Source organism: Peromyscus californicus, unplaced genomic scaffold, assembly GCF_007827085.1.
Source record: "Peromyscus californicus insignis strain IS unplaced genomic scaffold, ASM782708v3 Scaffold_11__1_contigs__length_118956290, whole genome shotgun sequence".
Taxonomy (NCBI): domain Eukaryota; kingdom Metazoa; phylum Chordata; class Mammalia; order Rodentia; family Cricetidae; genus Peromyscus; species Peromyscus californicus.
Window position 1 is genome coordinate 80,465,281 of NW_026294402.1, and position 15,172 is coordinate 80,480,452.

Here is a 15,172-nt window from a genome sequence, read left to right on the forward strand (position 1 = left end):
CATTACGAGTTTATATACTGTTACTCAAATATGCAAGAAGCTTGCAAAACATGGGCATTACAGCTTCATCACCCATTGGACCCCCTCAGCTGCACCATGGGGATAATCTAGTATAAAACTTTATATTAAGGATGAAAAATGAGAACCCACACAGAGATGATGACTTGATTAGGATTAGGGTGTGTATTTCTGGTATTTAATGTTACAGAAACATTTTTAGCAGTAATCATTATAATCTGTTGAACATTTCCTGTGCTCTGGTTGCTTTCTTAAGGCTAAAGTAAGTAAACATACCAATGTATTGCATTATCATTTCAATCTTTTTAACAACTATCCAGGTCAGTGCTACAGTTGGATCCACTTTGAAGAGAAGAAAGTGAAACTTCCAGGAGGTAAATGGGTGTTGAGAGTCACATACTGGAATGTTCCTGGACTAAAATTCAAGCTCAAGTTAACTCCAGAACCTGAGTTCTCAGCTATCGAATTGTGTTGTCTGAGGTGCTCTTTGCATTTCAAAGATATTAGTAGGACAAAAAAAGAATAATTATCACTTTAATTCATATCAAATAATAATTACATATTTTATCCTAATTTCATCAAAACCAGAATTAATATTGGTGTCAAAGAGTGGTAGGACTATGTCTCTCACTTGGTTTCTTATCTGGGAAAAATTATTCTACAGTCTAATTTTCCTATGTTTAAACAAAATACATTGTTGGAAGGAGAAAACACATATAGAATATACTAACCATGCTGTTTTTTTTTTTTTTTAAAAAAACAACTATCTCTCCTCTGCAGTGTGGTTGTATATTGAAGGCTTCCAGCTAAAAGAAAGACAAGTCATGAAGAAACTGGTGTTGATTTTGATCTTGTTTCTTCTTCAAAGTCAAGTTCCACTTAATTGCTCTGAAATCTAAATAATTCCCCAGTTATCGAACAGAAATCTCTAGTTGTTTTCAATTTGATGGTAACGGGCAAGGATATCCATAGAGCACTTCTAACCCAACCAATGTGTTTGCATTTCTCCCTTTGGAGGGCTTTCTTTAACCCCACCACTTGGATAAAGCTGTCACTGTCAACCAGAGAACAGTGGCATTGCCAAGGGTGAGCTATTGGGAGTGTAGCCTGCCTGTTTCATTTACCAATTCAATTGTCCTGGACACTTCTGTCTGTTCCAAAAACAATAATGAAAAATTCTGGTGCTCCTCGGTGGATTTCATCTCTGTGTTCTGGGCCAAGTCGGAGACTATGTAAAATCATGAGGGACTGATTAATTACAGTTATCAATGATCACCCAGATGCCGAGCATGGTTATACTTATACTGTAGACTAGTCTTTATACGTTATACCACTATGTTTACTAGAATCACTGAGACTTGGGATTTCATTGTTGATGCCTTTATAGTTACACTGCAATTTTTAAAAGAAAGTAATCATAGCAATTGCCATCTTTAGAGATGAAAAAGCAGGCCCAAAGTGTTTAAGGCTTATCCAAGGTCAATCTGAAATCTATAAAATTATGTCAGTCTTCAAATATTTCACCAAACAGGGCTGACAAGATGGCTCAGAGGTAAAACAAACAAACAAACAAAAACAACTAACACTAAGACTGATGGCCTGCGTTGGATCCCCAGGATCCACACACTGGAAGGTGAGAAACAACATCCATGAGTTGTCCTCTGACCTCTCTGCATGCACTGTGACGTGTGCTTCTACAAATAAACACCCACGCACACAATCAAAATTGGAAAAAGACATTATATTTTCACCGAAAAGAAATCCCAAATTCTAAAAATAGATAAAACTTAGTTGTGTTTTAGGATTTTCCATACTAATTTCAAAAGTGGAGAATCCTCAAAGAACTAAAAATAAATCTACCATATGACCCAGCTGTACCACTGTTTGCCATGTGCCCAAAGTACTCAGTATTCTATTTCATGGTTACTTGCTCAAGTATAGTTTTTAGGGAACAGTAATGTTAAAAGTAATTTAACATAATGAATGACCATTTTTATAAGGAAGCTAAACATTGTGTGCAAGGACTTTAGTTTTTTAGTTTGTAGAGAACATTGTCCCAAAGGTGGCAGGAAATCAATTACTTTGCAAGTACGTCAATTTGTACCGTGATTAGTGTAGCTAAAGTTTTTCTGGTCCTGCCTGGCCCACAGTCAGGACAAATCTCTCTCACCTGCCAGTCCCAAAGCCACTCAGACCCAACCAAGTAAACACACAGAGACTTATATTATTTATAAACTGTATGGCCGTGGCAAGCTTCTTGCTAACTGTTCTTATGTCTTAAATTAACGCATTTCTATTAATCTATAAGTTGCCACGTACCTCAGGGCTTACCAGTATCTTAACATGTTGCTCCTCATCACGGCGGCTGGCAGCGTCTCTCTGTCTCAGCCTTCCACTTCCCACCATTCTCTTCTCTGCTAGTCCCGCCTATACTTCCTGCCTGGCTACTGGCCAATTAGTATTTTATCTATCAATCAATCATCCACAGCAGATTAGGCTACTAAAATGGACTAAGGCATTCATTTTTCTGTGGGATTGATGTTAAGTCCAAACAGGACAGCCTCCTGTTGAGTAGAACCTTGATATCATAGATTTAATTTCATTTCTAGTTTCTAAGGAAGGTGACACTTGTCAAAACATCCTTTAATCTTTCACTTTTGAAGTTCCACACATTATTTCTCTATCTTTTTATTTGTTCTTTAAAATGAATGTACAGGAAAATTTTTATCTTATTCTTTCTGAGATAAAATTTATAGAAGATGCTCATCTCTGACCTTCTTCAATCCTTACTATACATATTCTAAATGAGCTGTCTCAGGCTTTCCTGTTACTTGCAAATAAGAAAACCCAGTAATGAAGGTTTAAAAGATCAGGGTGATTTATTGACATCAAAACAAAAATATTTAGCTGGGTAATGAATTTCACTTGTATTCAGCAAAGATTATGGGCCTAATTTTTGCAGTTTATCCAATGTGCCCTGCTACATGTTGGCAACATTCGGAGGCTGGCTACCTTCATAGTGTTGCTGTGGTATTCATCACCAATGTCCCTATGACTCCTTAGTTATATAAGTTGTGGGTTGTGATGGTTTGGAGGAGAACACTAGGAAAATTTCACCAAGAATATTTTCTCCACAAGCAATCAGCTAATAGTCCTGACATCCACATTTTAAGTATAGTAGCACTTCCTCACTACACATGGCATGCATACATGGTTGCTCCATTAGTTGTAGATTATGCCAAAAGAGAAATATAGTCTTGCTTCTTAAAAAGGAACATGTGAATTCTATCATGACAGCCAGGGCGTTTGGCCTTCCGATCACCAGAGCAGGTCAGCTCAGACACACTCTCGACCATTGCCAGTAGTCTACAGTGGAGGTATCTTTGTGGATTTCTGGGGACCTCTCTAGCACTCTGCTTCTTCCTATTCCCCTGGGGTCTTCATTCATCATGGTATCTCCCTCTCCATTCTCCCACACTGCTCCTCATCCAGCTGGGACCTCCCTCTCCCCTAAGCTCTGTTTCCCCTGACCCTTGCCCTTCATTACCCCCCCCCCCCAATTTGCTCATGTAGATCTCATCATCTATTTCTCTGTCGTTGGGCGATCCCTGTGTCTTTCTTAGGGTCCTCTTTACTAGGTAGCCTCCCTGGAGTTGTGAGTTGCAGTCTGGTTATCCTTTGTTTTACATCTAGTATCCACTTATGAGTGAGTACATAACATGTTTGTCTTTCCGAGTCTGGGTTACCTCACTCAGGATGATTTTTTTCTAGTTCCTTCCATTTGCCCGCAAACCTCATGATGAACTCTCATCCAAAGTTTGATGGAAGCGGATGCAGAATTCCACGGCCGAGCCCCAGGTAGAGCTCGGGAGTCCAATCGGTGAGAGAGAGGAGGGATTGTATGAGCAAGAGATGTTGAGACCATGGTTGGAGGAAGCACAGGGACAAATAGCCAAACTAGTGGAAGCGCATGACTGTGAACCAATGGCAGATGAACCCGCATGGAACTGAACCAGGCCCTCTGGACAAGTGAGACAGTTGATTAGCTTGAACTGTTTGGGAGGCCCCCAGGCAGTGGAGCCAGGACCTGTCCTTGATGAATGGGCTGACTTTTTAGAGCCTGGGGCCTATGCTGAGACACTTTGCTCAGCCTTGGTGTAAGGAAGAGGGGACTGGACTTGCCTTGACTGAGTCTGCCAGGCTGGGCTGACTCCCCAGGGAAGACCTTGTCTTGGAGGAGGTGGGAATGGCAGGTAGATTGGGGGGAGGACTGGGGGGGTAGGAGGAGGGAGGATGGGGGAATCCATGGCTGATATGTGAAATTAAGTTAATTATAAAATAAAAATACTATTTTAAAAAAAGGCACAGGTGATGAATATTACACAGCATAGTGAAAAGAGCACATGATCTGAAGCAGCATGCTTTATCCAGGACAGGCAGAGGCAAGGGCAATGCAGCTTACTTAATCTCTTCATGTTTTGAAGCATAGTAGTGATTTAACCTGGGGCTGGAGACGTGACTAATTGGTGAAAGCACTTGCTGAGCAAGCGAAAGGACCATAGTTTCGATCTCTAGAACCTATGCAAATGCAAAGTGGGCATGGTAACCCTCCTGTACTTCCAGTTTTAGATATGGAGATAGGGGAATCCCCAACCAAGATAGCTAGTGAGATGAGTTGCATAGGCAGGTTCTTGTTTTGATTGAGAGACTCTAAGTCAAAGAAAAAAGTGGAAGAGCAACCAAGAAAGAGTCTTAATATCAACCTTGGGTCTCCATGCACACACACACACACACACACATGTGCACTCACACATGCAAATATACATATAAACATTTACCACACACATACACATGAAAATATTCATTTAACCTACTCACTGTAAAGTGGTTATAGAAAGCCCCAAAGAAGTGGTTCATATGAATATGTTAAATAATCTAAGAAGTGATATACAGATTTCAATATTAATGGGGAGTTAAATGTTATTATTACAGACTGAATGGTGTTGTTTGTTTATCTGTATTCTTCCACTGTCTAGAAGTATCTAGCCCATGTTTGTATATTAGTAACTATATCAAAATGATATGAAAACAGTAACACTAATGTTAATATTAATAATTTGGGGAAATGTCTATGATTTGTAATATATGTATTAAAAACAAGAAAGAAGTTTTTGACAAGATGGCTTAGCCTGTAAAGGTACATGCTCCCAAGCCTGAAGATCTAAATTTGATTTCTGTAGTCCACATGGGAGGAGAAAACCAACTCCAGCATATTGTCTTCTGATCTGCACATGCATGCCTTGGCATGTGCACACACAGCAAATAAAAGTAAAAAGGGAAGAAATGATAATGGGTAGCATAGTTTTTAAAATGGAGAAAAAAAACTTGTATTTGATTCTGGACTAATAATCTACCAATAAAATATTTAATATATACCAAATTCCATCATGCTCTCGGGCTATCTGTCCATTGTTTCACTTGAACTTTGTAGCTTAGATTCTTAGAAGGCTTTGTCCTTTTGGGAAATCTTTCCCAACTTTTCAAGGACATCAAAGAGAAATAGGATGAGCTTTAAAACAGCGTTTGCTAGAAGGCATTTACACCATTTAGCAAAACATCCCCACATCTCCTCATTCTGAATGTGGCCAGGGGATCTATGCTATTGATGGAGTTCCTGTAAACCTCCACAAAAGAAATAAAAATCTTTTGCTGCTTTAAGTATGCTCTGTAGTCCTATAAAAATCAATGACATTTGTCACAGGAAACATGGCGCCTTAGGCACATGTGTTTTTACTCTCAAGCTTCTTTCTGTAACTAAATGCAATTAGTTGTCACATGGCCCTGATTTACGGCCATCTACCAACAGTAAAAACTATTCCAGGATGTGCATAGGCCGCACAATTTGATATGATTCCCACTGAGTTGGGAGGGAGGAAGAGTTTCAGCCACACAACTCTCAGCAAAGTGTCTTCTGAGAACTGCCATCGACAACCCGCAAATTCCAGCTACAAATCCTGCAAACGGTACCACTGGGAAACAGCACTTTAACTGATGGTCTGGTATTTCCAAAAGATAATGTCACCATGACATTTTCAGTCTTTTAATATCGCTTTATTGAGTCCCTGTGGTACCATCCTAGAGCTGGGTCCCCTTGAGCTGGGAGAGCTGTAGCTCTCCTGATCCCCATGCTGTCTGGTGCCCAGCAGACTGGGCCTTCAATATAAACCCCAGGCTCTTAGAGGGAGGCCTCTTGCCGCCCCGTGCCTCTATAAGAGAAATGAAGCTTGCTGTAAATGAAGGAAATGGTCTCTCAGTCATGGGGTCTGCAACAGAGGGATGTTTACTATTTACAGCTCTCAGTTGAGCTGCCAAGCTCATCTTATGTTCACTCTAGATGAACAGAAGGCAGCATTGTCTCATGTCTACTCTTCCCTTATAGACTCCTATAGTGATCCTTGGTCAGAAGTGTGTGTGTGTGCGTGTGTGTGCGCGTGTGTGTGTGTGTGCGTGTGCGTGTGTGTGTGTGTGTGTGTGTGTGTGTGTGTGTGTGCGTGCGCGCGCACGCCATTCTGTCCAAAAATACATATATATAAGGTACCTAATTTATCATCTAGAGAACTGTATTCAACATTGGCAGTCACTTGTGTTGAGGAAAGAACATTCAAACTAATGCTAAATAGTTTTAATTACTTGTTTCTTCCACATTTCCTTACACTGTGCTTAGAACCATGGATAATGACTTATAATCTCAGTCTCATAACCATTTTTTGGTGGCAGCTCTATGTATTTCTTGTCTTTGTTTGATAATGTATTAGGGTTCTCCAGAGAAATAGAAACAATAGCATGCATGCACATATTCTGGAGATTCAAGAATGGATGTTGCAGATAAATTCTTGCATAGTTTTTTTTGAGAATTCTCTCTTGTTCTGGGAAGCTGCTCATTTGATCTGTTCAAGGTCTTCAGTTGGTTGGATGATTGTTAAGCAAGGCAATCTGCTTTCCCCAAAAGTTTACCAATTCAGGTGCTAAACTCACTCAAACAACCACTAAGGTGACCATAAAATTAAGTATCACAGATGTAGAGACATCAATCCATATATGTAAGTATATCGGCATATCTTTTTTTTTTTTCGAGACAGGGTTTCTCTGTGTAGTTTTGGTGCCTGTCCTGGATCTTGCTCTATAGACCAGGCTGGCCTCGAACTCACAGAGATCTTCCTGGCTCTGCCTCCCGAGTGCTGGGATTAAAGGTGTGTGCCACTACCATCCAGTTTAGGCATATCTTTTATACTCTCTCTTTTTTCTCGTGCCCTTGCCCACCAGGTGCCAAGTCCCTGCCTAAATGATATAGTGTGATTTATGAGATTTTATGAGACCTCTATGCAAGTCTCTCATCTCATTTATACCACAGAGATGCCATCTCTGACTTAAGTTGAGTTTAAGGGTAAGTGAGGTAATGTACATATACCATAGTCTAACACACAGCAAACGTTCAAAAAATGGAACCTGTGATCCATTCATTCACTTATGTACCTTCATTCTTACCCTTCTCTACTCTGCTGCCACCACCCTGCTTTCATTCCAAAGTTTCCGAAATTATTTCCTGATTTAGCCCTGGGAATAGTCAGGGAAGTCCTGCTTGATGAGTTAAATGTGGACACATCTGGAAGAAGCCTTCCAGGTAGTGGGGTGGACTGAGTGAAAACAATGTCCCACATAGGCTTAGATGTTTTAACGCTTCCTCCCCAATTGGCAGTGCTTTTGGAGGTAGTGCTGAGACTTTGCTGGAGGAAATATACCACTGGGAGCATGCTTTGAAAGTTTCTAGGCTTCCACTATGTCCAGTTCACTCTCTCCTTCATGTTTGTGGCCAAGATGTGATCCTTCAGCTCCCTGCTCCCGCCCCCATGCCTCTGACTCGCTGCCATGCTTCTCCATCAGAGTGAACTCTCATCCCTCTGGAACCAGCAGCCTCGAATAAGTGTTTTCTTCCACAAGTTGCTTTTGGTTGTGATATTTTTATCACAGCAACATAAATGTAACTAATACTGTGAGAGATGGAAAAGCAAAGAAAAGAAAATACCAAACAGCATGAGCTTTCAGGAAGAAAATGTGGTTCTCTGTCTTTGGGGAAAAAAATGTCAGTTCTCCTATTTTCAACAATGTGAAAAGGCTTTTGGTGAGAATTCTTGACATAGTGACCACAAAATGTGTTACTTCTTTCTTCCTTGGTATCCACCAAAGACAGAATGTGCGGCCTGACCTCCAAAGGAAGTGTGACAGCTGAAAACAGAGCATACTGGGTTCCACACTGTTCCTCTATCAAAATCACACAGTGAGTTTTCAAGAACAAAAACAAGTTGTTGTTTTTTAATCAGTATTAAAACAAGAAGGATGCCAGGATGAGGTTTCTTCTATCAAGTACCCTGACTTTATTGTTTCATCTAAATAATATTTGTCCTTCCAGGAATATATTTTCTTCAGTGAAAGGAATGAGTGTACTACCAAGGCTTATTGATCCCAAATCAGCATTTTCACATGTTGGCATAGAAAAACAAGAGGGCTGAGTCAAATAGAGACCAAAATCCCCCAAAGTAAGAAATCCATCACAGAGCTTTGTGGGAGCTGAAAAAGGATGAGCTGAATCTGTAGCCCACGCCTTTGCTACACAAAGTCAAGTTAATTATGTTTTTCATAATTTTTGTTTTTTTTAAATAAAAGCATTTTATTTGTTTGGTTCTCCCATTAGCCTAACCTCTGGGAGAAAGTACACAGAAAATAGACTTTTGCTACTTTTTTTAGGCTGTTAATAAGCTGCTTTCATATGGCAATGAGCCTTTTTTCCCCCTTTCCTAACTGCTCTTGAATCAGTTGAAGTTTAGGCTACCTTTGCCCTCCACAAAAAGAATGGCTTTTGACTAAAGCAATGATTTGATGGTAAAAAGGATTTTTTCTAAGGAGAGGACTTAAAAGAAGAAAGATTTGTATCTATAGAAAAAAATGTTATTTTAAAAGCAGACGGGAAAGAGGGTGGCTTCTCCCTGGGGCTCAGGTCATAAGGAGAGGGGATGTGCACAGCTGTACTGCCCATAGGGGAAAGGGCTGACTTCAAACTACAAGTTCACCCAGGCCTCCTGGGAAGCCGCATGCACCCAAAGCCACAGACCACACCTGAGGACACTGTTCAGGGTCCTACCAGGGACGGAGCTGGACACTATCCTTGGGACTGCCAAGATGGCTGCTTGTCTGGCATTCTAGACTTCGTAAGATTTTCCTGAGGGGTCAGCTTTTGTTATACATCTCTGGAAGTCCATTCAGCAATAAATAAAAGCATCTAGGTGGAGCAAGCACAAGTCCTTTGACCTGGGAGACCAGTTGATGATGTCTCCCTCAAGTAACTTATTTGGGAAACGTCTGTGGCCCCTTGTAAATGGCTATACATTGCATCACAAATTAGGCTGAGCAGCACTCTGCAAAATCTGAGAATTTCATTACTATATATTTTCAAAGGAAAAATTTCAATAATTATTTTTTCTAACCCCTAAATATTGCAACATTTACCATTCAGTTTTTAAAAGGGGAAACACATATTTAGCTGTCAGACATATTTTTGTTATAGGAAGCAAGATTCAATCTTTAATAGCCCCGTTGCAAAGCTCCTACTTTCCAGCTGTCTAGAAGGCCCAACTGTGGAGAGCTTATGTGGACTGTGAAAGATTGTGAATCAGCATGACTATTTTGATGGATTCCAAGAAAGTGACTGGGGGAAATCACACAGGAGTGTAGGAAAGCAAGAGGATCCGATGGCATGGATGTGTTTTAGACATAGACAGCTTCTCTCTTAGCCCTAAGCAGGTTGCCTTGGGCCAGCTCCCATTAGACAGCCTGCACTGGGCTTCCTTTCATGACCCAGAGACCAAGATGTGTCAATTAGCTGATCCTCTTCCCTTCTGCTTTCTTGATTCTTTGAGAATGGCATTTTATTAGCATTCCTACTGGATTCAAATGACACATGAAGCCCCAGGTTCAGTTCTCAGCACTGATAAAATAAGACCTAGCTGTGGGGGCGGGGGAGAAAGCCCTGAGTGAAGTCCTGAGTGACTGTGCATTATTGACACTGGCACAGCCATACCAAGGACATCAAGGCTTCAGACATGTGGGAAATTGGCAAAGCTGTTATCCATATGGCCCTGCTCAAGAGAAAGTGCAAAAGTTTCCTTGGGGGTCCCAGTGTGAGTGTTTATGAGTGATTGACTAGTGTGTACGTAGACTGGCAATTGCAACTTTCTTCCAGATGATGCTCCGATGGAAACTAACTAATTCCTCCTCCTGTGCTGTACCTAATAAACATGCTGGGGCTCTATGTTGCAGTGATAGCGGTAGACAACTCCACCTGACCTCAGCTTTATTGTCCCCCAGTCTGTGTGTCTGTCCTTTATTCATTCTTTTGCTACCCCTAACCAGGACCCAAGCCATGCAGGCTGTAGCAACCTAGCAATATTTATATTTACCCTTCATGCCTGCATTGCCTCTGTCTAAACACACACACACACACACACACACACACACACACACACACACACACACACACCTACCTCTTGCTCTTATGAAAACCATGAAAAGATTCACATCTTCTCTATTCCTTTTTTTTTTTTTTTTTTTTTTTTTTTTTTTGAGATAGGGTTTCTCTGTGTAGCTTTGTACCTGGAACTCACTCTGTAGCCCAGGCTGGCCTTGAACTCACAGAGATCCGCCTGGCTCTGTCTCCCTGAGTGCTGGAATTAAAGACGTGCGCCACCTCCTCCCTTGAATCACAAATGAAAATGAAGAGTTCTGGGAGGTGGGCATGGTAACAAACCCCAATCATCCAAGCATCTTTGGGAGGCAGAGGCAGTGGTCACTCTGAGACTTGAGTTCTTATAGCAAACAAATAAACAAATGCACAAAGACTTCTCACACACATTAGGAAAAAACTCACTACATGTGGAATAGGCTTACTCAAGGGGAAACAAGTATTACAAGCAATAGAAATTTTCTGAGTGTCTTTTTCAGGTGACCCTTTCCAAGAATCCTGTTACCACTGTCTTTTATTTCCTATAAAACATTATGATGCAGTTTCCCCCGCCATGCCACTACGACTGGGTGGCACATAAAACGCACAGATAACAACAGGTAAATGTACAGACACAGCCCTTCCCCTGTTTACTGCAGTCTGGCTGAATGGACTCCAACTTCTCTTTGAGCATTGCTCTTCCAAATGTTACTTCTTCTGGAAGCATGATTCTCACTCTACATAGCATTTGCCTTACGCTCTCTTTCCTCTTCTCATTGCTCTCCTAGGGATTATTGGCCACATCCTTGGCTTCAGACCTCACTAACATGCTTGTGATATCTCAATCCACAATTCCAGCTCTATAGGCCTTATAATTATATTCAACTGTGTGTCCTACAAGAACTTACAACTCAACATGGCTTACCCATAGTTAGTTTTTCATATTCTATTTATATAAATCTGCTCCTTTTGAACTCCCTAGCTTGGTGTTATTCACACATTCCGCTCATGGTGGGACTGATGTGGCTGCAAACAGAAAAGAATGTTCCCTTGAAGCCAGGCCCAAACCTGAAAGACAAGTATATTGAGGTCAACAGAGACATCAAACTTGGGGGCATACATACAATGAATAATAAAGTGTGAAATGAATGCTGTGAACCAGAAGTGGGATGTTTGACTCAATGCCAGAACCAAGGAGATTCACAGCCAAGAATCTGAGTGTCCAGAGAGTGAATGTAAGATAGGAAGTCTAGGAGAAGTGACTGGACAAGATGCAGTGAATGGAGACAGATCACTGAGAACTCTAATACTACTCGGGTAGGGAAGGGACAGTCAGTTATTTGTGAAAGACTTCCCCCCACTTTATCTGGAGAAGTAAAATTATGCTGTAAGGATGAAAAATCAAGAACATATCCCATGTCACAGAGTAAGACATCAGGGAGTGAGGACTCCAACTCAGGCCCTTTAACATAGGTTCCAAGTTATCTTTGCACCCAGACTTCCAAATAAAGGTGAGTGTGGTGGTATTGTGTTCCCCAAAATATTGTGCACCCTAATAAACTTAGAGAACAGAACAGCCACTAGATACAGAGGCTAGAAAATAGTGGCACTCACACCTTTAATCCTAGCATTCCAGAGGCAGAAATCCATCTGGATCTCTGTGAGTTCAAGGCCACATTGGAAACAGCCAGGCATGGTGACACATGCCTTTAATCCCAAGAAGTGAGCCTTTAATCCCAGGAAGTGAGGGCAGAAAGCAGAAAGGTATATAAGGCATGAAAACCAGGAACTAGGCTGGTTAAGCTTTCAGGCTTTTAGCAGCAGTTCAGCTGAGAGCCATTCAGATGTGGACACAGAGGCTTCCAGTCTGAGGAAACAGGATCAGCTGAGGAATTGGTGAGGTGAGGTGGCTATGGCTTGTTCTGCTTCTCTGATCTGCCAGCATTCACCCCAATAACTGGCACCAGGTTTGATTTTATTAATAAGAACTTTTAGATTCCTGCTACAGGTGAGTGTACCTCTTAAAGTGACAGATTTTAACTACAGTGAAATCCGTGGTGATGTTCTCATTTTCTGATCTCTCTCATCTCAACCTGTATCTCTAAGACCAAGAGAGGACAATCGTTTTACCTCAGAAAACCCTTTTATCTCTCAATAGAACTTTTTTTTTTTCATGAAAAGTAGCCAAAAGTGAATAGAAAAGAAAAGCTGACCTATTATTTGTAGGGCCAAGACTAATTCATTCTGCCTTGGGCTCAGCACTTTTATGACTCGACTTTATAAACAAAAATTTCTCTAATCAAAACTCAGAGTGTTCAACACCAAATCCAACTGTCACAGGAGAAGAGACAAAATGTTCTTCTGTCTTTTGATGTGAGTCTAAAAATACTTTATTTTGAGGTACTTTGCTCTGAATGTCCATGTCTCTCCAAAATCCACATGCTGCTGTCCTCACAGACACCACTTCCAGTGACATTAAGAAGGCTAGTTGCTGGGAAGTGATTACATCATGAGGGAGTTGCCCGTGTGAATAGTATTAGTGCCTTCATGAAATGGTCCCAGAGTGCTTCCTCGCTCCTTCTACCATGTTAGGATACAAGGAGGAGACTGTCTGAGTTAATGTTCCTGTTGCTGTGATAAAGCATTATGACTCTAAGTGATTTAGGGAAGAACAGGTTTAGTTCACATCCACTTCCACATCACAGTCCATCAAAGAAGGAAATCAGGACAGGGACTCAAGCAGGGTAGGAACCCATGGGCAAGGGATTGAAGCCAAAGTCATGGAGGAGTATTTCTTACTGGCTTGCTCTCTCCCTGGCTTGCGCAGTCTACTTTCTTGTAGCACCCAGGGCCACCAGCCCAGGGGTGGCACCACCTGCAATGGGCTGCAATCACTGTAGCATGAATCTTAGATGGTCTTATTAATAAATTCAAACCTGAGCCAGGTATTGGAGTGAATGCTAGAAGTTCAGAGATGCAGAACAAGCCACAGCTAACCTCACCTGGCCAACTTCTCACCTGGTCTTGTTTCCTCAGACTGGAAGCCTCTGTGTCCTCATATCCAAATGGCTCTCAGCTGAACTGTGCTGCTCAAAACCTAAAAGCTTAACCAGCCAAATGCTTAACCAAGCCAAATGCCTCTAGTTTCTGGTCCTCACGCCTTATATATCTTTCTGCTTTCTACCACCACTCCCTGGGATTAAAGGCTCACTTTCTGGGATTAAAGGCGTGTGTCGCCATGCCTGGCTGTTTCCAATGTGGCCTTGAACTCACAGAGATCCAGAGGGATTTCTACCTCTGGAGTGCTAGGATTAAAGGTGTGAGTGCCACCATTTTCTAGCTTTTGTATCTTAGTGGCTGTTCTGTCTCTGACCCCAGATAAGTTTATTAAGGTGCACAATATTTTGGGGAACACAATACCACCACAAATCACTAATTAAAATATCCTACAGAGTTGCTTGGAAACCAATCTTATGGAGACATTTTCTCAATTGAGAGTCCCTCTTCTCAGATATCTCTAGCTTGTGTCAAGTTGACATGAAACTAGCCAGCACATTGATGCACCATGTATGAACCAGGAAATAGGCCTTCAGTGGATGCTGAATCTGCCAGAACCCTGATCCTAAATTTCCTAACCTCTCCAACTGGGAAAAACACAACACTATTATTTATATGCTGCTTATCAAATGGTATTTTTTTTCACAGCTCAAATGGACTGAGATATGAGATATATTTTTTGACAGTCCAATTTTTTTAAGAATATTGTAGGCTGTGATTCTCCAATAAGACACTTGCAAAGCAGTAATTTAATGAAACAGAACAAAAAAATGTGGAATGGAACACCAGTTAAAAACTAAAACTATAAATTGGGTGCAAACTAATCACCAATATTTTCCCTAATGGGTGCTTAGGAAGGCAAATACAGTCTTATTCTCCTGCATTCTATAAGTTACAATAATTTATGGCTTATAATATGCTTATGAAGGTGGCGATCTTCAGAAAAGTTGGCCATTTTACTGTCTCAATTGCTAAAAACTGCAATGTCATAAGGATAAGTCTATGAAATGAACAGTTCTGATTGGATTTTTTTCCTTGTCTGTATAGGGAAATTGGACTACTAAATAAATGCTTAAAATTAAATTATTTTTCTCTCTGACACAAAATTCATTTTGACATAATTTTTGCTTTACTTTTAAAACCTATAAACACTAGAATAACATCACAGAACCGATGACAGCATAAACAACAAAATGGATCACACACTCTAGTGTAGCAACTATTATTATCATTGTTCGTGTGTGTGTGTGTGTGTGTGCGTGTTCATGTGTGTGCATGCATGTGTATGTGTGTGTGCACATGCACGTGTGTGTGTGTATATGTATGTGTGTGTATGTGTGTGTGTGTGTGCGTGTGCATGTGTGTGCATGCATGTGTATGTGTGTGTGCACATGCACGTGTGTGTGTATATGTATGTGTGTATGTGTGTGTGTATGTGTGTGTGTGTGTGTGTGTGTGTGTGTGTGTGTGCATGTATTCCCTTCCAGTCTTTTTATCATGTATTTCATATGTGTTATTTGGAGATGACATACATTTCCATTCAGC